Here is a 26,913-nt window from a genome sequence, read left to right on the forward strand (position 1 = left end):
TTTCACAAATTCTTAGAGCTAATGGCTTATCTGTTTGATACCTACAATTTTTGATGGTTTTATCTCCAATCACAGGTTAGAAGTAAATCTCATTGCTTGGAGAGTTTAATGATAGCATTATCATCTCTATGTGTTGGGGGTGGCAACTTTGAAGACAAATATAAGGCACTGGTGACACGGGTTCTAGGACCTGTCATTCAGTGGACTCACTTCTGGGTTGGCCGGTTGCTTTTGCCCCTAGTCAGCTGCATCAAATGAGCGCATTTTGAACTATTCCAAGCAGGCCATTACCTGAAATAATTTAAGTTGTGCTTTGGTGTTCCTCCCATTGATCTTTTGTCTGCACTTAACTTTGGTTAAGCAAGGAGTCACAACATGGATATCCTGCCATTTCATGTTCTGGCCAGGTCTTACAACTATCTTCTTTTAATTTAATTTAATTTAATTTAATTTTGAGGAAGATTGGCCCTGAGCTAACATATGTGCCAATCTTCCCCTATTTTATATGTGGGACACTTGCCACAGCGTGGCTTGCTAAGTGATGCATACATCCACACCCGGGATCCGAACCAGCAAACCCAGGCCACTGAAGTGAGGCATGTGAACTTAAACACTTTGCCACTGGGCTGGCACCTCTTACATCTACCTTCATATGTATCTACGATGTAGTCTTACTGTCTAATGGGGGCTAGTGAGAAACATATATTATGAGTTTCTAACAAAAGCTATTTTTATTTTTCTAGATTGATGACCAATAAGCCATTCATTCTACTTAAACTGATTACAGTAGTGGGTTATGATCTCTTCAACACAGAAACGACACCATGACTGTTTTTAACGACTTCCAATATACGAAGAAAAACTAAGAACTCAGAACTTAGGGTGGGTGTGGTAGGGGAATTATAGTATAAAATCCATGTGTTTTAGAGCTCGTTGGACTGTAAGAGGTTGGAAGAGCTCAGGTATGTTTTGGGTTAGTCCAGTCCCTCAAACTATTTCTTTCAAATGTTTTCTTTCAACCAAATCTGAAACACATTTTGCCAAAACCTTTCTTGCCTTAATTTTTAAAGCCATGTGTATTTAAAGGGACATTTAATCCATATGTTTTGGCTCATTTACACTTAACTCATCAAGATATTGTTTTGAAGAGCTATTTGAGCTCCATGGAACCCATTTTATAAGTCTTTTCTTCCGCAGTACTAGGAAGTTGTGTTTTGCTGGAAACAGAAATTGAATCCACGAAATGATTAAGTTTGGATGAAAATTGAGAATGTACAAGATTTTTTGAGAGCCACTAAACTTTACTTAGAAAAGCGTGTTATTCTTTTGCAGTTTTTTAGTTGCTTCTTCTAAGTACCAATATACTTTGGGCAAGATGCTAAATTTGATCATCTATTAAATCTTTATTTCACAGTTAAATGTCTGAATGCTTATTGCCAAAATATCTTCTTTAGTGAAAAGATAAAAGCAAGTTAAAAAAAATAAGGAGAATATACAACAGAGCGAGCTCTAAACTCCTTTTGATGTTGATGCTGAGATAAACTTGGACCTTCAGGGTAGCTTTTCTCTTCCCATCAGCACTTCCATAGAGTTCTGCCCACTCTTTTCCTGAAGTTCCTTCTGCAGGGTTTCAGGGAGATAGGGAGCTACTGCTGAATGGGGTCTCACTGTATGTATATCCTCGGCACCTCAGGAATCCTCAGATTTTTCCCTCCTGGGTAGAGGGATGACTCTAGGGCACTTATTAAACATACAGTAGGATTGCCCATCTGTCTAGTATTTCCCAGAAATTTCAGGTTCTGAAGACACTCATGGAGAGAATTCAAGGAAATCAGTATACACCTTCCATAGGCAATGTCTCTGAAGGGCTGTGAGGGTAACAGAGCTTTTCAGATGGGTTGTGACCTAAAGTTATAGTCTCATCATCTCCAAAGAGTCAAGCAACTTTGAAACAAATTTTGCCCATTGAGCCTCAATATCCGATGACAAAGAACGACTCTTTCTCAACAAAAAAAAGTTCTACAACTCAAATTCATCCACACGCCTCCGAATTCCTTGAACAAGATTTCTGGAGTGAATCGAGTTGTACACATTCTTCTTATCCTCTAATGTTCCAGTGGACATATGAGTAAAAATCTACTTTAATTAGAGATGTGGGTAAAAATTAATAAGATTTTTAAGTTCATAATAACATACAAAATGTATGTTAGCTGAATATCAGTTGATAAAAATCTCCAAGACGTTAACAGTCTAAATATGAGAGAGGAAATTATATTTCTTAAAAGACTGGTTTTTACTACAGGAAATAAAGTTTGTTGTGCAATATTAATAGACTTTAATGAGTTTGATAGGATAGTTTTCTGTATATCTTCTGCCTTCCCTTTTAGAATGGATGTGTGTTCTTTTCTCTCAACATTGAGTCTAGAGAATATTTATCATTTGAAGCACGCACTGAGACTGTCCCTGATGATTAGATGGTGTAGTACTATAAAAGAGTCATCAATCTATGTGGAATTCTCCACAAGTTTACTATTATTTTATCTATCTATTTATTTATTTGGTGAGGAATACTGGCCCTGAGCTAACATCTGTTGCCAATCTTCCTCTTTTTGCTTGAGGAAGATTGTCACTGACCTGACATCTGTGCTAGTCTTCCTCTATTTTGTATGTGGGATGCCACCACAGCATGGCTTGATGAGCAGTGTGTGGGTCTGGCCTGGTGTCTGAACCTGCAAAGCTCCACTGAAGTGGAGCGCACGAACTTAGTCACTACACCACCAGGCTGGCCCCAAGTTTACTGAGATTTTTAAGGTAAATATTTGATTTGTGAAGAGATGACCATCATTCTGAACTTTTTAAGGTCTCCGACAAATATGTAAAGGAACCTGGTTACCAGACATTTAATATCTCTGAGAGATAAAGAAAAACGCAATGATATAGTGGTCTTTCTGAAAAACAGCATTAAAAAATTCAGTTGTCATAATCTTGAGTAATAACTTTCAGTGTTTTTTCACAATGAACCTATTTCATTGGCCTGAATTTATGGCCAGTGTATTATTTTTATACTGTAAGGCTAGTGAATTTGTGGGTGAAAATTATACATTTAGACACATATATGTATACATATACAAACCTTTTCAATCTTTGGCCTTAATGTTCTTAAATTTCATTTATTAAAATTTAAAAACATCATAGATATTAACTCAAAACAATAAAATATACTTGGTAGCAAGGTTAACTTTTATGAGCTCATATTTCATGTGGTTCTTTATTTTCATGATGCCGTCCTTCAATTAAGTAAAAATTGAAACTTTAAGAAATAGTATGAAGTTATTCAAATAAATGTAGAAATAGTTGAAGCTGTTTCTGATATCTTTTCAACTTCATTTATTAATTTTCAATAATACAACTAATAAATACATCCAGGCTATAAAAACAAAAATATTATACATAAGGCTGTAATCTCCTTTGATCATCACCATCAATCCTGATTCTTTTTTGGGAAGCAGCAACAACATTTACTTTGAAGTGTATCTTTCCAGATCATTTTATTTTTACTTATATGAAATATATTTATGGTCATAGACTATCCATAGCACTTTAAAAAAAAGGGTGTTTTAAAATTTAAATTATATTTTAATGTATCTGTTATTCTGCAACTTCTATTTGGCTACCTTGATAAACTTTCTAACAAATTCTAACAATTTATAAGTTGATTTTCTTAGATTATTTTGAGTAGATGATCATATCATATGCAAATAATGGTGATTTTATCTCTTCCTTTCTGATCTTTTTATCTCATTTTTTTCCTTTCTTGGATAAACAAGGATAGTGAATAAACGCTAGACAGACAATGATAGTATCTTGCATTATTCCTTAATTTAGTATAGTCCTTCTAAGATTTCATCCATTAAGTATGGTACTTATTATATACTTCCACTAGTGATACCTTATTAAGTTAAAAATTTTTCCTTTTATTTCCAGTTTGCTAAGACAAAAAAATCAGGTATTAAATTTTATGCAATGCCTTTATATTATTTAGTTTATATCTTTTGTCTTCTAATATAGAGAACTGATGAATTTTCTAGTATTGAACCATCCTTGCAATCCTGGGATAAACTCAATTTGGTCTCGATATTTAATTTTTAAAAATATGTCTCCAAATCTTTTTGCTAATACTTTATTTAAGGTGTATATATATCTTCACTTATAAATGTGATCAGGTGATAATTTCTTTCCCTGTGCTTTGTCTTGCTTTGGTATCAGTGCCATATTTGCTTGGTAAAATTGGTCAGATGACATCTTTTTCTTTGCTCTGAAAACTTTATATAACATGAAAATTATCTGTTTCTTCAGGATATAATAAAATTCCCAAATAAAACTCGGATTGGATGCCTTTTGAAGTATAATATTTTGACTATTAGTTTAATTTCATCAGTGGTTATTAGTTGGGGTAAGTTTTTAAAACTTTTCTTTCAGGCAATTTTCATGATCCACACATCTTTTCTGGAAAACTGTCCATTTCAGGAAAATGTTTCTCTAGGTATGCTAAATTTGCCTCTGAAAATGAAAGATACATTATTTCTTTCCCACATCTCAGGTGAAGAGTAGAGAAATTGCTTTTCTTGCTAAGTTAATTTTAACATTTGCACCAACAAAACAACCCATACTTTTGTAATGTTTCCAATGAAGTTAGTTATTTTGCAATCAAATAACTGTAGAAAATTTTGCTTTTTTTTTTTTAACCAAGCGGCAATGCATGTAAATAATATCAACCCCAACTGCAGATTCAAGAACCAGAGAATTCCAAAATATTTCTAATTTTCTTAACCTCTGTGTGTTTCCTCACCAATAGAATTGAAAATAATTCTTTGCCACCTCTTGGGCGTAGCTATGTAAAAGCATAGAATGACTCTCTTCACCTCCATCCAAAGTTTGTGTGTGTTAACTTATAAGGATAGGGTTTTATTAATATAGACCCCTTGCTTTAGAGAAAATGTCCTTAGGGTAAGCTGTATATTTGCAGAAGAGAGTTTTCCTCTACGTATGAGTAACTGGAATTGAATCTGGGGCTTTGGACTGTTGTTGAATCATCCTCATTAATTAGCAGTAAAGCATAAGTTGACTATTTTGTCTAATTTGAGTTATCAAGCAAGTAGACTGATCAGCTTAATTAAAAGCAAAACAAACAAACATAAAGTGATGGTCCCTAGTTAATTGTTGTTTTAATCAATGTAATCAGTCAAGTAATTTAAATATTCAGAAGTATTTGTGTTTTCACACCCATTAAATCAGTGAGGATGATTTTGCTGACTTACTAGGGATTGCATGAAAGTGTCAGATCTGAAGATACTGTTCAGGCATAAATCTATAGTTTTTTCTGCTGTTACAAAAGTTAAAATGCATATGGCACGGACAAGCCTGGCAGGACAGTGAAGGTGATGTGAGAAGAAAAGGTCAGGAGATGAGGCCAAGAAGCTAAACCAGATGCTCTGTTAAGTTTGGGACACAAAGTGAACTAACTTAAATCATTACTTCAGAAAAGGAGGTTATGTACGGTGTGTATTCAGCATTGGCTTAACGATCTCTCTTAGTAACACTTGGTCATTTCTGCCCTTCATCTTTGACCGTCTGAAGAAGATAAATATCTTTTATACTAAGCACAAGTGAAATTCAGTCTAGTTAATTAAATAACTTGTTCTTTCTTATAGTATTGCTTTAGACTTCGTCATTCCAAAACTCTTCCTGTCTCAATTTTCCTGTCAATTTTGAGAATTTCCTTCTTTTTATACTCTATCAAGGAAAGAGCTTCCAATTTGTCCTAGCAGGACCATTTGTCTTACTGCTTTAAAATTTCAGAACAAAGGCACAAGATTACCTGATTAGAAGTCTGTGTCCTTTTTGTGCTTCCTTGCATTATTCTCCCCAAGAAAGTTAAACTGTATCATCCAGCAATAAATCTATGTTTTATTGGTGGGGGCCCCTGACTTCTTTGTGATGAGGAGACTTCTTTTTCTTTTTTTTGAGTCATTTGGCTTTTTAATTTAATTTTTGGTATATCTCACCTAACTCTTTACCCCTGGAAAAGAATAGATACTGGTGATATATAGTGAGAAGAAATAGTATATTGGAGAAAGGAGAGGAAAGGTGATTGTTAAGAAAATCATGCTTGCATGGCTTTATGGAGTAAGGAGCAGACTTTTCACCACAACCACGCCAAGTTCTTGGGAGACAGACCTCCTTATAAGCGGGAACACAAACACTGGCTATATTGTGATTGCCTTTGGCTTTGATTGTATTTGTATTAAATTATGATGTCTTTTTTTTCTTGCTGAGGAAGATTCACCCTGAGCTAACATCCATGCCAATCTTCCTCTATTTTTCTGTATGTAGGCAACCAGCACAGAATGGCTGATAACAGCAGTGTAAGTCCATGCCTGGGAACCGAATCTGGGCCGCTGAAGCTGAGTGCACTGAACTTAACCACTACGCCACCAGGCTGGCCCTAAATCATGATTTCTGAACATTAATATCATTTGTTTTATTTTTAAATGAGTAGAGTTTTCTAAATGACTAAATTTGAATTTTGTTCAACAAAGGCTGTAACTTCCAATTTATAGGTAGAAATGGCATGAAAAAATAATGGAAAGAACATGGATTATATAGTCAGAAACCCACACTCAGATTCTAACTCTGCCATATTTTTAGCTGTGTAAATTTGAGCAAGGCACTCACAATTTCTGAATTTTAGTATACACGTCAGTATGAATAACAATTCCCAACACATAGGGCTGTTGCAGAGATAAGATGAGGTGTCTTGTAAAGCACTAGTAAGGTTCCTAACACACAGAAGAACTTCCATACCTATTAATTCCTCTTTTCCTTAATAGCTATATCAATGGGATATCCTTCTGTTCCAGGATCTATTTCTCACCAACTATATGAACTTGACAGTTCCCTTAAGTGTTCTCAGCCCCGGTTTTCCTAACTGTAGAATGGGAAGAAGTATCTTCCCAAATGAAAGAGCTGTCTTAGAGAAGTTTTATGGCTATCAAATGAGAAAATGATACGCGATAAACTTTGAAAATTATAGAGTACTAAGGAAATAGCAGCCATTCTTTTCAAAAGTAGGTATTAGTTCAGGCACTGATATTGTATGTATTGTATTTTACCACAAAAACATAATAAACATTCAAGAAAGAGGAATTCTTAGTATTCAAGATCATATTTCACCACATCTATCCTTGGTCATTTTCCAAGTCCATGTGCAAATAGGATTCTAAAAAATGATTTTTTCTGACTATTGACATTTGTTCTTTTACAAATATAATCGTGGGTCACTGAAAGCCCCTCAGCTTCCTGAGAAACAACTAGGAGCACGTTGAATCTTCTCCTGGAAGATATATACTTACAATGTCAAGAAGAAAATCAGAAGTTTTATTTTGAAGAAAAACAAGTGAAAAATATTAGGTTGAAAGAAAAGTGAGATTATTTACCAAGGCCAAATGAAGATAAATATTGTTAGAAGTTGTTTTTTTTTTTTCCTAAAGATACTACTTGTCTTCATAATGCCATTTGATGGAATAAATTTGCTTGAGTGGCAGATTTTCTTTTCTTTTTGTTTTATTTTTTGATAACTGCATCAAATTAGTAAAAGAAATAAGAACTGCCTCCGTTATTTTCACATAGCCTCTTTCTGAATAATAGAGCTGATCTACTAACACGCTGAAACACTGAACAAAGCCCTAGGAAAGGAGAATTTGATTTTTCTTTTTCAAAATTAAGTCATATACAAAAGTTTGAGAAATTTCAGCATGTTCCTCCTCATCCTTTTTTTTTTTTTTGGAATTGGAATGGTTCACGACATCCCTTCTTGTAACTCAGCGTTGCTCAGTTGCGTGCATAAGCTTTGTGCAGATAAGTGGAGACTTTGAGACAGTGCTCAGAAATGCTTCAATTTACTATCTGGGCTCTAGGATGGGGACACTTGACTCACTGTGATCTGAGTTGGAACACAGTTTTATTCCACAGCTATCTAGACCAAGACTAAGGAAGAACAATTTACCAGTGAAAGCAACAAAGCGGTTGAGGTAGACAGAAAGTAATTAGTTTTTAATGATCTTTTGGAAGTCCCATGAAAAGATTGAGTTTTGTTTTGATCTTGCTTGAATTAATAGCGGCTTTTGAGTCTTCAATCCCACTTCAGCGAGCATTGTTTCTCTATTTCACAGTCTGGCGCGCCTGCTGTTTAGGTTTTACTTGGACCATTGTTCCACTTTGTAAGGCTCAGCCCAGTGTTTTTGTGTTCTTCAGCTTTAAACATTGTTTTGGTGTTTTCCTTTTATTTCTATAGCTGTTTCCTCTTGGGAATTTGATGGGGTTATTATCACTTGCACGGGGCTAACATCCAAATTGGAGGTTCTCAGTCAATTCATTTCTCACTGAGACAAGTGCCATGCTCCTTGCAAAGAGCGATTTCAGCCCTGTCCTGGTTACAGCCTGACTTTTCCTTCGCTCCTTTTTGGATTATGTGAGTTATTTAGAATCAACTAACGAGGCTGCAAGAAAGCAATTTGTATGGCTGGAGCAGCTGTTATGACTAAAAAGCTGTTTCTCAATACTAAATAGTAATTTGCTTCTCCCCAAAGCTTTCCAGACAACGACAACATCCCCAGTTTTCATTTGAGCATTGTCTCTAACTCCCCATCTCACTGTCAGACAGATGTCCACATTCCTCCACTCTGCTTCCCGCTCCCCATCCAGTTTTCAGATACTTGTCAGGACGAGAGTAAAGGCTTACAGTTTTTTCATACTTTTTGTTTGTTTGTTTTTGGTCAATCAAGCTATACATGTATATATTTTAAAAGTTTTTTTTTTTAAGATTTTATTTTTTCCTTTTTCTCCCCAAAGCCCCCCCGGTACATAGTTGTATATTCTTCGTTGTGGGTCCTTCTAGTTGTGGCATGTTGGACGCTGCCTCAGCGTGGTTTGATGAGCAGTGCCATGTCCGCGCCCAGGATTCGAACCAACGAAACACTGGGCCGCCTGCAGCGGAGCGCGCGAACTTAACCACTCGGCCACGGGGCCAGCCCCTTAAAAGTTATTTTTAAAGAAAATGTGGAAAACGAAAAAGAATAGGTCAAAATCCCTGCAGTCAAAGACTTTCAACATTTTAAAACAGACCTCCTGGTTTTTTGGTATAATTATCTTCTTTGAGATATGACTATTTTTCTGCAATTATGCTTAAAATAATTTTTCAGTTAAAGTGATCATCCTTCCGTGTCAAAAAAAATTATAGATCTCCACGATACTTTTTAAAGACTGCCAGCAAAAGTCCTGCATCTTTACGGTCCTGGGCTTCCAGATGGCTATAGGAAAAAAATAGAAGTGATCTGAAAATACTAAGAGAAGATCAAATAAATACACTACTAAAGTCCTTCTACAAAGGAGAAATGAGAAGAAACAGATTTAAAAAGGTCAAAAGAATTACCTTCTGGTGTTAATCAACAGATTTTGGAACACCGACCAAACACTACCCTTACGCTTAGAATGAATTCGCATTTTGGAAACTGAAGCCATGGGTGCTGGGATTCTGAAGCTCCTTAGTCTGCCGCTCACTTCCCCTCCCTCCACAGGACAGAGGAGGGAAGTGGAGAGAGGAAAAAGGTAGAAGATAAGATGCAGGAGCCAAATTGGAAAAGAGAGAAGGAGAATGCTTGGCTAGCAGATTGGGGAGAAGCCCTAAGAGAGGAGCGGGAGAGGGGCCTTCAGGATATTTACAGCCAACATTCCATTTAGCACCAGGCACCCAGTGGAGAAAAGGCAATTTATCCTTGTCATAGACCTGGCTGCACTGCTTCTCCTGCTGCCAGGCATTTTGTTCCCAGAAGAAGGGGCTCCCTGGGAATGCAAAGGAAAGGTGGCGGGAGGAGGGGGGAAATGTCAGTAAAGCCTTTCATGGCCAGCACCCTTGTCCATTTCAGGTTAGGTTACAGCCTGGTCATTTTGCCTTCTGTGTCTGTTTGTTATTCTCTTTTGATTTCCATTTTGTATTTTGTATAGCTAGGTATCCAGCTCTCTACTTCCTCCTTTCAGCTAAGCATGGTCCTTTTTAAAAATTTTTCAAGATCCTCTTTTAACTATGCTTTATGAGATACTACCATTTTTCCCCTGGATCCTTACCTTCTAGAGGTCAAAATGTAATCTTTTAAAAATGAATCTCCAGTCTGACTGAAGGGTCATATTAATTTGTCATCTTTGTGGCTTCAGTATTTCATTGGCAGATATCCCACATGATTTCTTGTATGCCAATGACTAAGTTTGTCTACACAAGATGGCAAGTGTGCATCTGTCCAGTGACCTTTGGGATGATTTGGACTTTTAGCATTTTTTTCCAAAATAAGAAAGAAACATAACAGTTGCCTATTATCCTTATGAATTCAATCTCATCCATAACCCAGCATTTTGGGAATTTTCTGCCTTTCTCAGCAGAAGTTGTCTAAGTCTAGTAAAGGCACTGAATATCCTTGTCACAAGATATGGTTTGTGTAACACACCGGCCTACTTACTCCAGAGGGAAAAGAAGTGGTAGGATTGGGCGGTGGATTCAATTACAGCTCTATCTTCCCCCTGCAAAATGATCTGCTAAGTATAATTTGGTTTCCTCATGTGTTTAATGAAGATATAATGACGTTTACCTCACAAGGTTGTTGTGATGACTAAATCATATTTATGTGTGCCTGGTACATAATAAGTTCTCCATAAATAGTAACTGCTGGTTTTATTGTGATTGTTTACAGTAATAAAGACTATTAACCATAACTTCAAGATTGCTATATTCTGTTTTGGGGTTAAAATTGTCAGACGTTAATCACCTAGAGGATATTTAAGCACTAAACTGTGTGGTAATGACCATGTTTTCAGTCTCAGGCACTCAGGTGAAGGAAAGATTTATGCAGGCCAGCAGATGGGGAAAAGAGGACCTTCCTGAAGAGGTGAGGACTGAATTAGGCCTTGAAGAGTAGATAGAATTTAAAATACACAAAGGGGAGTTTAGGGTTCAAGAGAGAGGAGATTGGAGAGAAAAGTGTGAGTAAGCATATAACAAAAAAGGGTAGGGTTTCAAAGCTATTTTTCTGGGTTATTTGTCAGCATTTATTCTTTCTCTCTTTTTTTTCTTGTTACTTGTGACCTTTTATTAAAATTCATTTAATTTTTCATTTAATTTTTTTTTACATATGCCAAGATAATAAGTATGCTCATAATATCATGCCACTTAAATCTTTTAAGAATCTTGGGTAGTTTACTACTCAGCTGTTGCTTTGAAAGCATATCATTTTGGAATTAATTCTTGGGAGCTATGTTTGCAAGACTGCATATATTTGAGGCAAATTGAAAGAGTTTATATTCCTAGGGACAACATTAAATTTCTAAGGAAATGCTGCATTTCAACTACCAGTATATAACATCTAGTATCTGTAATGGCTGTTTCTCCATTCATTAAGCAAATCAAATTGAGTGATCTACTGTAGTAAGACCCGGGGCTACTAGAATGGTCCATCCCTTCAGTCATCCCTGAGACTGTGTGATGCTCTGTATAAGAAAACGTAGAGAGAGGTGAAATTAAATTGTACCTGTGATTTACTCATTTGGTTCTTACTCTAAAAATATCATTATTTACCGCCACTCCTGGTATTGCCCTGTTGGCCTCTCAGTTAGCCTGGTCCGTGGTCAGAGCCTGGCCAGCCAGGCCACAGCGTCCTGACTAGAACACCTCCTCATCAGGCAAAGGCAACATGGCCTCCTTCAATGCTGAGCCGATCAATCCAAGTGTAGGAATGATAGAAAATATCACAAGTGCATTTTTACCTTTAGCCCCTTAATTAAATGTAGGGGCAGTTTATGTGATCTATTTAATTACATACATTCTTTCCCAAAGCATTTTATTTCCACGAAAGCCCCTGTAATGCAAGATTCCACTGGCCGCTGTATCTGAGCATCCTTGGAAGCATAATAGGAGAGGCAGTATAGCTTAGCGTGTTTGAAACTAAACAGATGTGGGTTGAAGTTCTGTCTCCACCGTTTATTAGCTGTATGATTGGGGGTAAGTTATTTAACCTCTCTAAGCTTGTTTTCTCCCTTGGAAAATAAGCATAATAATAGTATTTATTGCAAAGTTTTTTAAAGTAAAGATTAAAAGAGAAAATGAGTCTAACTCACTTAGTAGAGTGATTAATACATAGTGAATCACCACTAAATAAGATTGATAATAGATAATATTAATTATAGTGAATGTTAATAATAAATTTAATGGTTAGCAATATATTAGCATTATTAATACATAATTTAATAAATTTAATGGTTAACATTAAAAATACCTCGTGTTAGCTACTACTGCAATTATTATCATAATGTTTGATTCAGCTAATGTTTGATTCAACTTTTATAAGTTTCCTCATCTGTAGAGTGAGGATAAAATTACCTACAGACTGATGCTGTGAACTACGCCAGGTGTGCTGTGAGGATTAAATGAGAGACGAGGTGTAGCTGTGCTTTACAAACCATAAAATGATTATCAAGGTAAAGCTGGAAACAAGTAGATGGCATATGGTAACATTTTTGACCTTAATATTTATGGCTGGAATCAAGGCAGTGTTTTGAGGAGTGCTAATCTTCTAAGAGTTGGGGCCAGTGTTTCTGGAGACCTAATGGATGGTTTGTAATGGAGCAGAACGCTGTGTCCAGAAAGGCTGGCTAAGCACCTTCCAATTCTGTGTCCTGAGCCTGGCAAAGCCACGTTAGCTTTAGCGTTGTAGCTATTATGGAATTCCAGAATTCATCACCTTCTAAGAGAATTACTTTGCTAAGGAACTTTCTTTCTCCTTTTGTAACTCTGTTGGGATAAACTCACTAGGCATCTGCCTTGGACTAGCCACTTTGGGAAGCACTTTTACCTGTGTTATTCAATACGATCCTTATAATTGTCCTCTGAAGTACAGTTGTCCTTCAGTATCCCACTGGGAGTTGGTTCCAGGACCCCCACAGAGACCAAAATCTGCAGATGCTTAAGTTCCTTATATAAAATGGCCTAGTATTTGCATATAACCTATGCCCATCCTCCCCGTATGCTTTAAATCATCTCTAGATTACTTATTATATCTAACACAATGTAAATGATGTGTAAATAGCTGTCGTACTGTATTGTTTAGGGAATGACAGGAAAAACTAGTCTGCTCATGTTAAGTACAGACGCAACTATTGTGGGCCTCTTGACCGCAGTTGGTTCAACCCACTGATACAGAGAGCTGACTGTATACATTTCACCTATGTTTACTGAGGAGGAAACTGAGGCTCACTAACTTGCCCAGTAGTAAATGGTAGAGTTGGGATAAAAACTCTTATCAAACTGAAATGAAGTCTGTTCTTCCTACTACATTAGTTCACTGACGCTTATATTATTTAAGCACGAATGTAGAAAAAGGGCAGGAAGGGGGAGAGGTTCTCCATGGAGAGTCGTGCTGCCTCCCTAGGGAGTTCTGAGAGTGGACAGGGGAACTTCTGATTGCCACAGTGACCGGGGTGAGAAGGGGCTGCTGGATTTGGTGGGACCATGGACACCAAATGTTTTCTAGGTGGTCCAATGAAGAATTGTCGCCCCTGAAATGCCAGTAGTGCCCCCATTGAGACAAGGGACGAGGTGATTCAGAGGTGTCTCTCTCGGCTTCTTCTGAAGTCGGAAAAGGGGGCCATGGCTGTGTTAGTGATTGCAGTTTGTAGTTTTCACTTGCATGCTTCTTCCAATGCAGGAAAACCCAACCCTCACTTCCCACGCATGACTAAATTGTTTCTCTCTAGGTGTTTTCTTGGTGCTCTTTGTAACCCTTATCACCATATATTGATCACTATATCCCATACCACAAAAACTCGGGAGTGGACATGATTTTTTTTATTGCTAATTTTGAGGTCCCCAGCACAGGGTCTGCTTAAAGGTGGGTGCTCAAGTCACACTTGTTGATATGAGGGCATAGCAATTTTTCTATCATCTATAAAGCCCAAGAAACAAGTTCGAAAGCATGATCCCGCCTCCCAAATAGGCTGAACCAGATACCCTAGCTTAGCTTAAAAAATATTGCTATTTTGGTGGTCATTAAGGAATCCTCGTGTTATTCCTGAATTCCTGCTCCTTTCTCAACTAACGAATACTCCGATAGCTCAGGGTTCTCCTTTGGTTGCCAGCAACCTTCTAAGAAGGAGAGTTCTGCCTTTTGAATCTGGCTGAGGGACTGGTGCCTTACAAAGATTAGTTTTCACTGCAGCTCCTTTAAGTTGTACCTCTGTTTACCCCTTTGGGTGCAGTGGGGGATACAGCTGTTACCAGAGGGGGTGGGGGAGGGGGGAGAGGGTGTTTTCAAGATGGCTGGCTGGAGTGAAAGCATCACACGTGGTTTTTCAAGCAGGTACTTGATCTCAACAGAATCATTAGTGCTCACTTTCTACCTGTTCAACTTTGACGGATTATTTTCCCTTGTGGCGTTTGTATATACATCAGAGTTATTTCTCTCTCTCATCATTTGTATAGGTTTTCATGTATTGTTAATGTATGGAGCACTTCCAGTTGGCACTAGCAGTTTTCAACTACTAATTAAAACACCTTTAAACCCTTTGAGAAAGAACTACAGAATTTTCTGTTTTATTTGAGTCTTCAGTTGTCAGGTGGCTTGTCTAAGATCCCTTAGGGAGCAAGTTGAGGGGTTAAAATAAGGACTAAACACCTTTGATTCCTAGTTATTTGGCTTTAGCGCTTTTTCCTTCCTCCTTCCCTTCCTTCCTTTCTTCCTTCCCTTCTTCTTCCCTCTCTCCCTCTGTCCCTCCCTCTTTCTCTCTTCCTCTCTCTCTCTCCTTTTTCCTTTCCTTTCTTTCTCTCTCACGAGGAACTTCCTTATTCACTTTCTTCTATATCTCTATATCTTGCTGATTTTCTCACTATAATTTTGACCTTCGACTTAGAGGTCAGGGTAGACCCAAGTAAATGTTGTTAACTTAGGTTAGACAGTCAGCACTGGGGCACCTGCTCACCCCCTCTCTCACTTTGCTGCTATGTCTCCCACATTCTTAATATCTTCTTTCATCAATTTCTTGAAAAAAAATGGCCACTTTTGTCCACTACTTCCCACCTTCTCCTACCCTCTTATTCACTTGTATAACCCATTCTCACTAAAGTTTTTCCCCTTCTTTTCCTGTTGTAGGCAGCAAGTATTCTGATTTTGTTTTCTCTCTCTCCTTTTTTGGGGATGAGGTAAGTATGGGGGTAGGATATGTGTCCCCACACAGAAAAGTTTAAAACTGCTAGTTGAATGAAACTTTATGGCTTTCGGAAATGCAAATTAGGTTGTGGCATTCTGGTTCATTTTGGATTAATGCGATTTCATCAAATGGCTGAAAAAATCAATGAGCATACTTTTTTTTAAAGGCCATTTAAAGAAAATATGTAGTGAAGAAAATGACAGTGGACACAAATATACTTCAATCTCTAAGTAGCCAAAGAGAATTGTTTTCAACTTGATGTGTCTGAAGAAAAGACAAGACAGTGGCTTGGGAAGTCACTGCCCTTGGCCTGGGTGGAATCCAAGGATTACTGGCATTAAGAGAAGAGATTGAAGATTATGTTACTAAATGGAAGCATTACAGAGACACACATGCCTCAGGATGAAGAAGACAATAGGTATTAAGAGATTACAATGGATAGAGTGTGGTATTAGCTGTCTTTCCAAGGTTCCAAGGTTGAATACTTTACAAACGAAATAAGAACATCTGTTTCTCAGGCCAAGGTGTGGAGTGCTGCTGGAGCTGAGGTTGCTTTTAAATCTTTCCAGTTTTGACCCCCAAATTTTTAGGTTCTGTCTATTAGTCTAGGAAGAAAGATAGCAGCCATGCTGAATCGGATATTGTTTCAAAACTCAGTCTTGATTTGTTGTCTTAATCCAGGCAATTTTGCCCTTCCGGCCTTCTTTGATCAGGGCTGTTACAATCTGAATAGTAAAGGGAGGTGTAGGAGTTGTGCTTGAGGCGGTTGTGGGAGAGAGTGCAAGGTCCCTGGACTGGTTTTCAGAGACCTGGAGTCTAAACCCAGTTCTGACCCAAAGAACGTGACTAAATTTCTCAGAGCCTTAGATACTTCATTTGCAAAACGGAATGATGCTAGAGGATTTTCACAGTTCCAGATGTTGCTAAAAATATAGGTAGCTCTCAAAGATCTGCAGACATATTAATTGGAGGCATTGGGAATCTATTCAATTGTTCAATGATATTACATTTTGGAAATATCAGATGAAAGTTCATGAATGTTTTCCTTGTAGGAAGGGTATAACGTTCTCGAGAATTATACAGATCCTACTGGGATGACTGGTTTCATTCTCAAAGGGCGAATAACTTTTTCTTTAAGAATAATAAAATGAATTTACCCATAAAACATAAAATACTTCAACAGTTCCCTAAAGTGTGTTTATCCAAACATTGCTAATTCACGGGTATCAACAGGAAAACCTCTTGACACTGAAGTAAACTAAAATGAAGTTGTCTGATCTAGTTTTAGCCTGAGGTATTTCACACAGTTCCAAAATTCCTGTAAGAGTAAAGCCATGTATTGATAATGCACTTATACTTCATATAAGATTAAAAAATATATATGATAATACAAATTTTAGTATGAAAAATATAACTACGGAGATACTGTTACTTTAATCCTATCTTTAATACTAGGAAACATTTTTAGTGGTTGTGCTTTCCTTCTTTAGCTGGGGTAATCTCTTAGTTGCTAAGGGAGACTGATTTGTTTACAAACTTGTTAAACCAAATCTGCATACCACCACATCATGGATAATAAAGTGAGAAAAGACCACTCACTGTCACTCTGCGTCCACTTGCTGTCTTATTCATGTTGAATTTCACTTTTTCAGCTGTGTATTCCATATTGCATGTTTCACACATTGTGTTTCTAAATGATGTGCTGACGATGATTGTTAACCATGTGTGTGGGTGTGGCTGAAAAGACCCAATGTGTGACCAGACCAGAGTTCCTTTTCCAATGACAAATAAAAATGGCAAGCAATAGGATATATTGGAGTATATGAGGAAGCCATTTGGTATAAACCTAATTTGGCCTGACTTTGTTTTTTCCAAAAGGGCCTGACTGTGGCCTTGGAGCATGCATTGTATATACATTTCCTGTGGCAAGAACAAAGGCCCTTGAGATAAAGATGCAACTTCCCTCCCCCTCCCAACATTGGCATTTCCTTAAAGATTAAGCGTCTTTCCTTAGGCTAGGAACTGATTGCTGCACTCACCTTTGACCACCCAGCTCACCTGTGACCACCCGGTTCGAGACAACAGACTGCCATCCTGCTGCATTCACTGAGACAGCAGACCTACCTGCTGTGTCCATCAATCGCTGTGCCGACAGAGCAGTCTCTTGACTATTGTAAAAGGGACATTTCAATCCTATGTGAAACATCCTCTCTGAGGGTATATAACCACTCTGTGTGCCCCACTTCTTTGATGCCCTTTCTTCCTTCGGGAAGAAAGGCCCTGGGCCATGGTCCTCACATTTCAGCTCAGAATAAACTCTCCCAAATTTTCATTTATAGATTGGTTATGGATTATTTTCGTGGACACATGTTTCGCACATTGTATTTCTAAATGATGTGCTGACAATGATTGTTAACCATGTGTGTGGGTGTGGCTGAAAAGACCCAATGTGTGACCAGACCAGAGTTCCTTTTCCAATGACATACCCAGGTTGGGCTACTGTCAGTGAGTCATTCTTGCTGTCTTTACACTGGAGCCCCCAGGTGCAATGTGATGGCCTGGCAGATGCCAAGTGTGTTGATTCCACATTGGTACCACTAGCATAGGGAGGCGTGCATGCCGCTCTTAGGTTACTGGCAATTAAAACTTTCCTTTTAATCTGCCTCTTTTTGAAAGCCCCCTAATTTTGGAATAAATAAAACCTGGTCTTTCTACTACTACTTATCTAATGAGCTTTTGACCTTTATAGTGTATTACTAACTAACACATGGAATTATGAAACTTGTGAGATTTAAAATTTCTTTGTGTCATATTTAGTTTCCTTAGCAATTTTAATGATGGTGTTGTTGTCCTGATAGTCAGATATCAGTGCTAAAAGGTAGCCAAGCTTGTGTGTGTGTGTGTGTGTGTGTGTGTGTGTGGTGGGAGTTTAAAGAGTTAGTAAAGTGACTTTGTGACAGGTGAGAGCATTCACTCAAGTATGGAAAAATTTTATCTGCTGTAGCAGACTAAAATTTATACACTACAACTTAGGAAGGCAGAAATTTCTTTTCTAGAATCAGAGTCTCAGTTTTACTCTTGAGGTCCTGCTCTGCCTAGAGGAGATAATTTCTCCCAGCCCGGTTTGATCAAGTAGTTTTTCATCCAAAATTAAATATTTTGGTTACCATTCATTTTAAAGGTTTGTTGCTTTTCAGTAAAGGGCATCTGTAAAGATTTCTTTCCATGTTCCTCAGTGGCATCTGGGAGCAAGGGGGAGGTCATCTACAATCACGGCAGTGGCAGCAGACCAGCTGCCCTCCTGGTGCCTGCTGCTCTTGCTCTGCAGTGCCTGGCTTACCTGCTCCCAGCACATGACTCGTCTTTTGAGCATCCTGCTAATTTCTATAACTGATGCTTGTGTACCCTTGATTTTGAGACTCCTCATCAATGTTGTGGGTCTTTTTTGGACCCAGGTTCTGGACATCTCTGCATTCCCCACTAGAGCCTATGAGGACTTGTGGTTTCTTTCTCCACACCTCACTGGAGTGTGTGAACCCCCTGCGGCTGGTCCTTCAGCTCACACCCAGGCACCTTCCTCAGCTATGGAGATTGTATTTCAGATACACACACACATACACACGCGCACACACACATGCGCCACCGCCATCTTGCATGCTGTGTCATTCCAAAGGCAGGCTTCTCAGAAAGGTTTGTGATGGGCCCAGTCTCTGCCCAGAAAAGCAGAGGATCAACAATGGCTCCTCAGATTCCCCTAGCCCTATGTGGGTGCTTCTCTTGTTGACTGACTTCTCTGTCCTGAGGTTTGACCCCTGGGTAGGGAGCAGGGAAGTGGACCTGTCACATCGGACACCTTGTCTCTCTCTTCCTCTTGCTCTTACTATTTCTTCCAGCACAGAATGGTTTTTCCTTTTCAATTGCTGTCTTCTAGGAATTGACTCTGGGTAGTATCCTCTTTCTTTTCTACTCTAGGACTTTTAATTATTGATCTGAGTCATCCAGGCTTTGCTTTTATATGCAAAGTTTCAATAAAGCCCTTTTCTTCCTCAAGAAACCCTGTCTCCTGCTAAATCAAAAGCCTTAGCATTCAGGCAACAGTCTTGCTATGGACGTAAAATCTTGCATTGTAAAATTGTAAGCTGATAGATGACTGCTGTTCTTGGCTGTGTGTTGCCCTTTTCCTGAAGCAATGAACTCCAATGACTTAAGAGGGTGTGGGGAAATTGGGGGAAAGCTACAGGAAAATGAAGATTTAAGGTTTACCAGGGATGGAATTACATTGGTTAATATCTCAAAAATATTATTTTCATTACATCAGCATCATCTCTAAGTCACAATTTACTGTGGAGATTGTCTAGATGGGTCTGATGAAAAAGAATTATATTCATGTTTGGATTTCTGTTAATAAACAGTATATTTTGTTAAAAAGAAGAGTCACTCTAGTCTTATTTACCTTGCTGTCATTCAGCTATTTTTTCTTTCTCTTACAATTTAGTCTTTGCATTTTTTAATTATAATAAAATAAAATACAGATACAGACCCCTCTCCCCAGTGAATGTATGTATACATCAATGAATTGCCTAATGATTTATAAAGTGAACACCTTTGTAACCATCACTATGTTAAGAAATAGAACTTTGCCAGCTGCCCATAAGCCCCCTCTATATGCTCCAATCAATCATAATTCCCTCCCTTCTGCCACATGTAATTATTATCCTGACTTTTATGGTAATTATTTCCTTGTATAGGTGTGTGTTTAGTTTTAACATTCACACGTGCATCCCGAGACCAGATAGTTTAATCTTGCCCGCTGTAGATGAAAATAATCCATAACCAATCTATAAATGAAAATTTGGGAGAGTTTATTCTGAGCTAAAATCTGAGGACCATGGCCCAGGGCCTTTCTTCCCGAAGGAAGAAAGGATACCAAAGAAGTGAGGTATACAGAGTGGTTATATACCCCCAAACAGGATGTTTCACATATGATTGAAATGTCCCTCCCACAATAGTCACAAGATTGCCCTGTCAGCACAGCGCTTGATGGACACAGCAGGTAGTGGGTCTGCTATCTCAGAGGTCATAGCAGGAGGCAAGTCTAAGGTCTCGAGCTGGGCGGTCACAGGTGAGCGCAGCAATCAGTTTCTAGCCTAAGGAAAGATGCTTAATCCTTAAGGAGATGCCAATGTTGGGAGGGGGAGGGAAGTTGCACCTTTATCTCAAGGGCCTTTGTTCTTGCCATAGGGAATCTCTAAAGCAGATATACAGTGCATGCTCAACGGCCTCCCTCAGGCCCTTTTGGAAAGACAAGGTCAGGCCGAATTAGGTTTACACCAAATGGCTTCCTCATATACTCCAATATATCCTATTACTTGCCATTTTTATTTGTCACCGCTATTCAAGATTTGATGTTTTTAAGTCTCTTTTAAACTATGGTTCCTCTCTCTCTCTCTTCCTTTTTCTTACCATGCTCCTGTTGAAGACCTAGACATGTTGGACTGTAAAGTTTCCCACAGGTTGAATTCTGCTGATTACACACTCATGGCATAGCATGTTCCTTTGCCCTCTTGTGTTTTCTGCAAATTGGCAACTGGATCCAGAGGTGGCATCACATTCAAGTTCAATCTCTTTGGCAAGACTGGAGGTGGTGTCTGGGAAGACTATAGGAGGCACATAATGTCTGATTGTCTGTCTTTTTTTATGATATGTGCCAATTGTTGCTGTTTAGTGCCTAGACTGATTATATAATATACTCCTTAGTGCCACTTTTGTACTTTGGATTTTCATATATATGCACGATACAGAAAACTTGGTAAATGAGAGAGAAGGCTTCCCAAATGATACTTTAATTTAAAAAATTTCTAAATGTGTTTTACTTACTTTTGTATTTGGTATAAACCAGGTTGCCATGGGCACACCAAGCTTGGAGCAAAGGTAGAGCCACAATTACAGGGATAAAACAATTTCTCTGGCTTTATCTCCCACTTACTATTGTGGAACTTCTCTCTACAAAGATCTTCTCCTCTCATTGCTTACTACCAGAAGTCCTCAGGTAATATCTCCTGTATGTTTTAGAAAATGGCATTCTCAGGTACAATGGGGTATCTTCCTCTCTCTTTCCTTGTTTCCCGTACCAGCTCTGCTTCCCTCTGGGGATGTCTTCTTGAAAGCTTCTGGACTGGATGAAACCCCATCTAGGTGACTCTTCATTGTTGCTGCTAATGCATTTATGTGGGTGACATCTTCCATTGATGCCCAGGGTCAGAATCTGCTAATTGTTCCCCCAAATGTCCACTTTCTCTTCCTTCTGGATATACAGCTATGGTACATTTCTCAGTCATCCTTGCAATTTGATGTGACCATGTCACTAACTTCTAGACAATGCTAGGTATTTGGAAGTGATATGTGCCATTTCTGGGAGAGTTGCTTTGCTCCCTTCACATTCTCTCCCCCTTTTGGCTGGCTAGGTGCAAATGATGATGATGCTTTGGGACAGAGGTCTGTAAATTTTTTATGTGAAGAGCAAGAGTGTAAATATCTTAGGCTTTGAGGGTCCTATGGTCTCTGTTGCAACTACTCAACTCAGCTGCTGTGCAGGAGCAGCATAGACAAGGGGTAAATGTGTAAGTGTGGCTGTGTTCCCATGAGACTGTATTTATGAAAAGAGGCATGGGCTGTAGTTTGCTGGCACCTGCCCTGGCAGGTGGCAGAGCCAGAAGATGGAAAGAGCTTGGATACTGAGTAGGGAAGAAGGCCACCTGTTGACTAGGAACACCCTCCTCTGACTGTCATGTGAGGGGGAAATAAACTTTTTTTGCATTTGATTCATGTATTAGTTACCTAGGGCTGCCAGAACAAAGAACTACAAACTGAGTGGCTTAAAATAATAGAAATTTATTGTCTCACAATTCTGGAAGGGAGAAGTCCAAAATCAAGGTGTCAGTAGGGCTGTACCTCCTCTGAAAGCTGTCAGGAGGGATCTTTTTTGCCCTTCCTAGTTTCAGATGGTGGCCATCAGTCTTTGGTCTTCCTTGGCTTACAGATGCATCACTCCAGTCACCTCCTCTCATGTCACTTGGGATTCTCGGTGTGTGTCTGTCTCTGTGTCTCTTCTCCTCTCTTATAAGGACAATAGTCACATTGGATTAAGGGCTTGTCTTACTCTGGTATGACCTCATCTTAATTTACATCTTAATTATATGTGCAAAAACTCTATTTCCAAATAAGGTCACATTCACAGGTACCAAGAGATAGGACTTCAACATATCTTTTGGGGGGACACAATTCAATTTATGAAAGCTATTATACATTTTAGAGGGGGATTTATTTATTACTGAGGCCCATTGGGCTATGACCACATCAGTGGCCTACTGCACTTCATTGATTTTGGGAAAATTTAATTTTCACACTTTTGTGCTTCATGTGATATGTCTCAGAATTGTGTGTATGTGCGTGTGTGTGAAACAACTTATTCACCTGAAAGAGGAGCCACCATCTTTCTAGAACTCACGCTCTGGTCCATGGAGGGTCGGAAGGTAGCCAGAAGTGGTGATGGAGAGCTAAGAAATGACACGCTGTCAACAATGGACAGACTTTGTGCCTGAGCATTGTTCTACCTGCTGCTCTTGGGGACTACTAGCTATGTTTCTACTCAACTCCCTCAGCATAAACTCTTTCCAGGAGGCTCATTAGTCAAATGAACTCTTGGCAGAACCACTTCCTTTTCTCCTGACCCCTCTGCCATCACCCCTACAGACATGACTAGACGTGTTTAATCCTAACCTGAGTATAGCAGCCACCCTGCTTTGTGCACTTCTGCTGAGAGCTATAGAAGGTGTTAAAGACAAATGGTAATTAGAACTTTGTCTCCATCTCCAACCAACAGCCTTCTTTTAGGTGAGGCTTATCAGAAATAACTGGTTGACAGGAGCCTGTCAGGAAACTGATTTAGTTGATTTCCTTCAAGCAAAATTTTGAAACAAAGATACAACCAAAGTGAGTCAAAAGGTCAAAACTCCAGCTATGGTACACATTGACAGCCACCACCTGGTAAAGTCATTATTTCAGTGCTTAAAACATTAATTTGCTGTTCTGTCGACAGCTTAAATAAAAAATAAAATGTGGGAATCAGTAAATTTCAAGAAGGCAATGTTTTTGCATTTGTGCCTATGTTTAATCATTAATGTTTCTCAAATTTATGCAAGAGATCAGCACAGAAGTGTGTTTCCTAGTCTTTGTACACTGAACGGGCCACCCTCTTTCTCCTGCCTCGGACGTGGATTTCCAGGTAGGTTTGCTCGTGTCTAATCAGTCAGCTGAGATGTCACTGTTACATAGGCTCCAGCCCTGTCTAGAAGAACCCCAGCCTGGGGGAATCTAAACATATCATTCAAAGGCTGATGATGTTGGAAAGAAAGGAGGTTTTGGATAATTTTCGTTTTTATTTGGACTTAGGTCAGTGCCTCCCATTTACAGCTGGAATGTGCCCTGGATGGCTTCAGATGTGTTTTGGAAGACTGCTGGGGGACTCAGGAAAGTCAGCTACAGCGCAACCTCAGGAGACTGTAGGAGCAGGTTACCATGTTAAGAAACATATCTCTCTGTCAGTGAATATTGATGCTGAAGAATGAGTCTGTGGAAATCTTCTCCCTCTACTGGCAACGTCAGCCCTCCCAGACAATCTCCAGGGTCAGAAGCTGTGCCAGAGTCATGAGCTCTTCTCTGTGGCTTCTCCATCAGGCTTTGACTCCTAATAAAAGGGTTCCCCAGGGGATTTCAAGTCAAAATCCAAGAACAAAACTTATTCCTGTACATGACATGAATGACATATCATTGGTGAATGGAAAGAAAATGCTCCCAATGTACAGAGATATAGGAACAAATGCTAGCAGTAAGCTTAATGTTTTGCCAGCAGTATCCTACTAATCATATAGGCCGTCACGTGAGAATTGCCATCTTGCCACTTTCTAGGATAAAAAGATGTCTTGTGGGGCTGGCCCCGTGGCCGAGCGGTTAAGTTCGCGCGCTCCGCTGCAGGCAGCCCAGTGTTTCGTTGGTTCGAATCCTGGGCGCGGACATGACACTGCTCATCAAACCATGCTGAGGCAGCGTCCCACATGCCACAACTAGAAGGACCCACAACAAAGAATATACAACTATGTACCGGGGGGCTTTGGGGAGAAAAAGGAAAAAATAAAATCTTTAAAAAAAAAAAAAATGTCTTGTAAAAGTAGGAATCACTCTTGCTTTATTTTATGAGGGGTCTACTTGTAGTGAATCCACGTGTCCCATGCCATCATGTCTAACTCTTTACCTTTTGTCCCCCTAGTATAACTTTCCACCTTCTTTCAAGAAAAGGCAAGATCTAAAACAGGATTGCAAACAGTTATTCCAGAATCAGAACCAAAAAAAAAAAAAAAGAGGTAGTTATCAACATTTAGAAATCAGGAGATTGCATGTAAGAATCTGCATTTCTTGCATCTTTTGTGAAACAAGGGCTTGTGGCAGCACCAGGACAACATATCTGCATGGCAGCAACATATTGGAGCTGGGTAGATGGAGACAGATTTCGATGGGGGTGCATGCTCTTATCAATGCAGGCTGGGCCAGCTTTACTCATTGACATGACCAGCCCTGTTTTTGTAGGCATTTGAATTTGCAAAGCCTGGTCTATAGGAAAGAAAACATCAACAATTTTTATTTTCTTCCTTGAGATTCTAAGTTGTTTCTTTTTAATTGGAAATGAGCCGCAGTCAGGGAGTGGAAATGGCCAGTGCAAATATGTAAATAAATGGACTTCTCCAGAGCCACAGCACAAGTGCATTCAACAATAGCTGGGCTCAGTGTTACCCATGTCTGAAAGAGTGACAGAATGGCCAGAACTAGGGAGGCAGTATGTGTTTAGTTTACGTTGATACATTTCAAGGGGAGATATCTCCCAGAGAAGGCCGGGACTATTTGTATTGACTGCCTGAAGCAGTTTGTTAGGCTGGAACTATGGCTTCAAAGGAACCTATGTTCCATGCTAGGGTAAAACACGTGGTCACCCGGATGCGGAAGAAAGTTTCTGGGTCTTGTAATATTATACGGGACAAGAAACACGGAATGCTTTTGGATTTAGTTAAACCTTGTTCTCTCTTCGACTCTGCCTAGAGGTTATGGTAGCCTCAGAGGTGTTCTTGCTTTTTCTCCCAAGACTGTGCCCATCTTTCAGGTTCCACTTGCTTATGGAGAAATTAAAATTTTTGTTACTTTGAAAATCTAATTAGAAAAAAATATAAAAACCATGATAAATGAAATACAGCCTCTTTTCTGGTTTTTAATACTAAATAAGACAAGTATTTTTCTATACATGTTGACATTTCTGACTCTCTTTAATATTCCACCTTCTCACGATTTCTATTCTCTTGCGATTCATTGTCCATGGTCTTTTTCCAGGAATCCTTCCATCTCATTAGGTTTTGCTTGCTTGCTTGCTTGCTTTTCCTTCTATGCTGCTGTATTTTCCTTTTATTCTAGAATCTGTGTTTAATTTTCCAGCTCCCTACTCTTATTCTTATTTTCCTTGTCAGCCTGGTCTCTTATTTTCTGTCTATTGTCGTTTCATTTTCTCCCTTGTGGCACCCTCCTTCATGTGCGTGCTCTGCTTATTTCTCTCTTCTGTTTGTTTGATTCTCTTACCATATATTTATGCCTCCTACTGAAAAACAAAAAACCACACAAAATGGATTCTTAACTTGTGTTAAGTGTAGCTATCGCCCTAATTTCTTTACACTAACTCCACACTGTAAATCAGTTTTTTATACTCAAGATTGCCAAAACCCCATAATAACATAAAGCTTTCCCCCAGTTTTCTATAGAAAATTGAAAGATTTTTATTTATTTATTTTTAAGGAACGAATGTTCTTTCCATGTGGTGGCTGCTGGGCTGGAAGTCCTCGTGTAGGTTCTGAGCCTATTTTGTTGCTTTGCTGGCTGTGTTACCTTAAAGAAGCCACAGTGTCACTGGAGCTCAGTTTCTTCATCTGTCAGAGCTGAGGAGGAAGAATTTCCTTGCTCCTCAAAGTCTGGTCCTGAGGCCAGCCACACGGGAGTCAGCTGAGAGCTTGTGAGGAACAAGCAAGCTTGGGCCTCCCCTGCTTCCTGACTGGGAATCTGCGTCTGGACCAGAGACTTGCGCCCTCACCAAAGTTTGAGAAGCACAAGCTAGATATTCTCCAAGGTTTTTTCCAGCTTTAACTTTGCCAAAAATAAGGGAAAGTTAGGGCAAAAATTAAGTGAAAATTGCCTTGCTCACCGGTACAGTAGACTCACCCAAGAATCTTTGATGAAATGCTGACGCCTCAGGATCCTCCCTCAGAACAACTAATTTGGAGACTCTGGGGATGGTGTTTGTGCTATGTCCCAGGTAATTCTAACGAGCGAGCCTGAGACCCGCTCAGGTCTACTACTCAACTTTTACTTCCTTTTCTGATGCTGTCAGCGCTGCCTTCTTTTGAATGTATAGTGAGTAATTACTATGGAAAGAGAAGAACTCCAAATTACTTCATTTTACCTACTTAAACCCACCAAAAATTATTCTGGGTAGGGTAGGGGAGTAAGGAGATAGCTATT

The sequence above is a fragment of the Equus przewalskii genome, chromosome 9, assembly GCF_037783145.1.
Source record: "Equus przewalskii isolate Varuska chromosome 9, EquPr2, whole genome shotgun sequence".
NCBI lineage: Eukaryota > Metazoa > Chordata > Mammalia > Perissodactyla > Equidae > Equus > Equus przewalskii.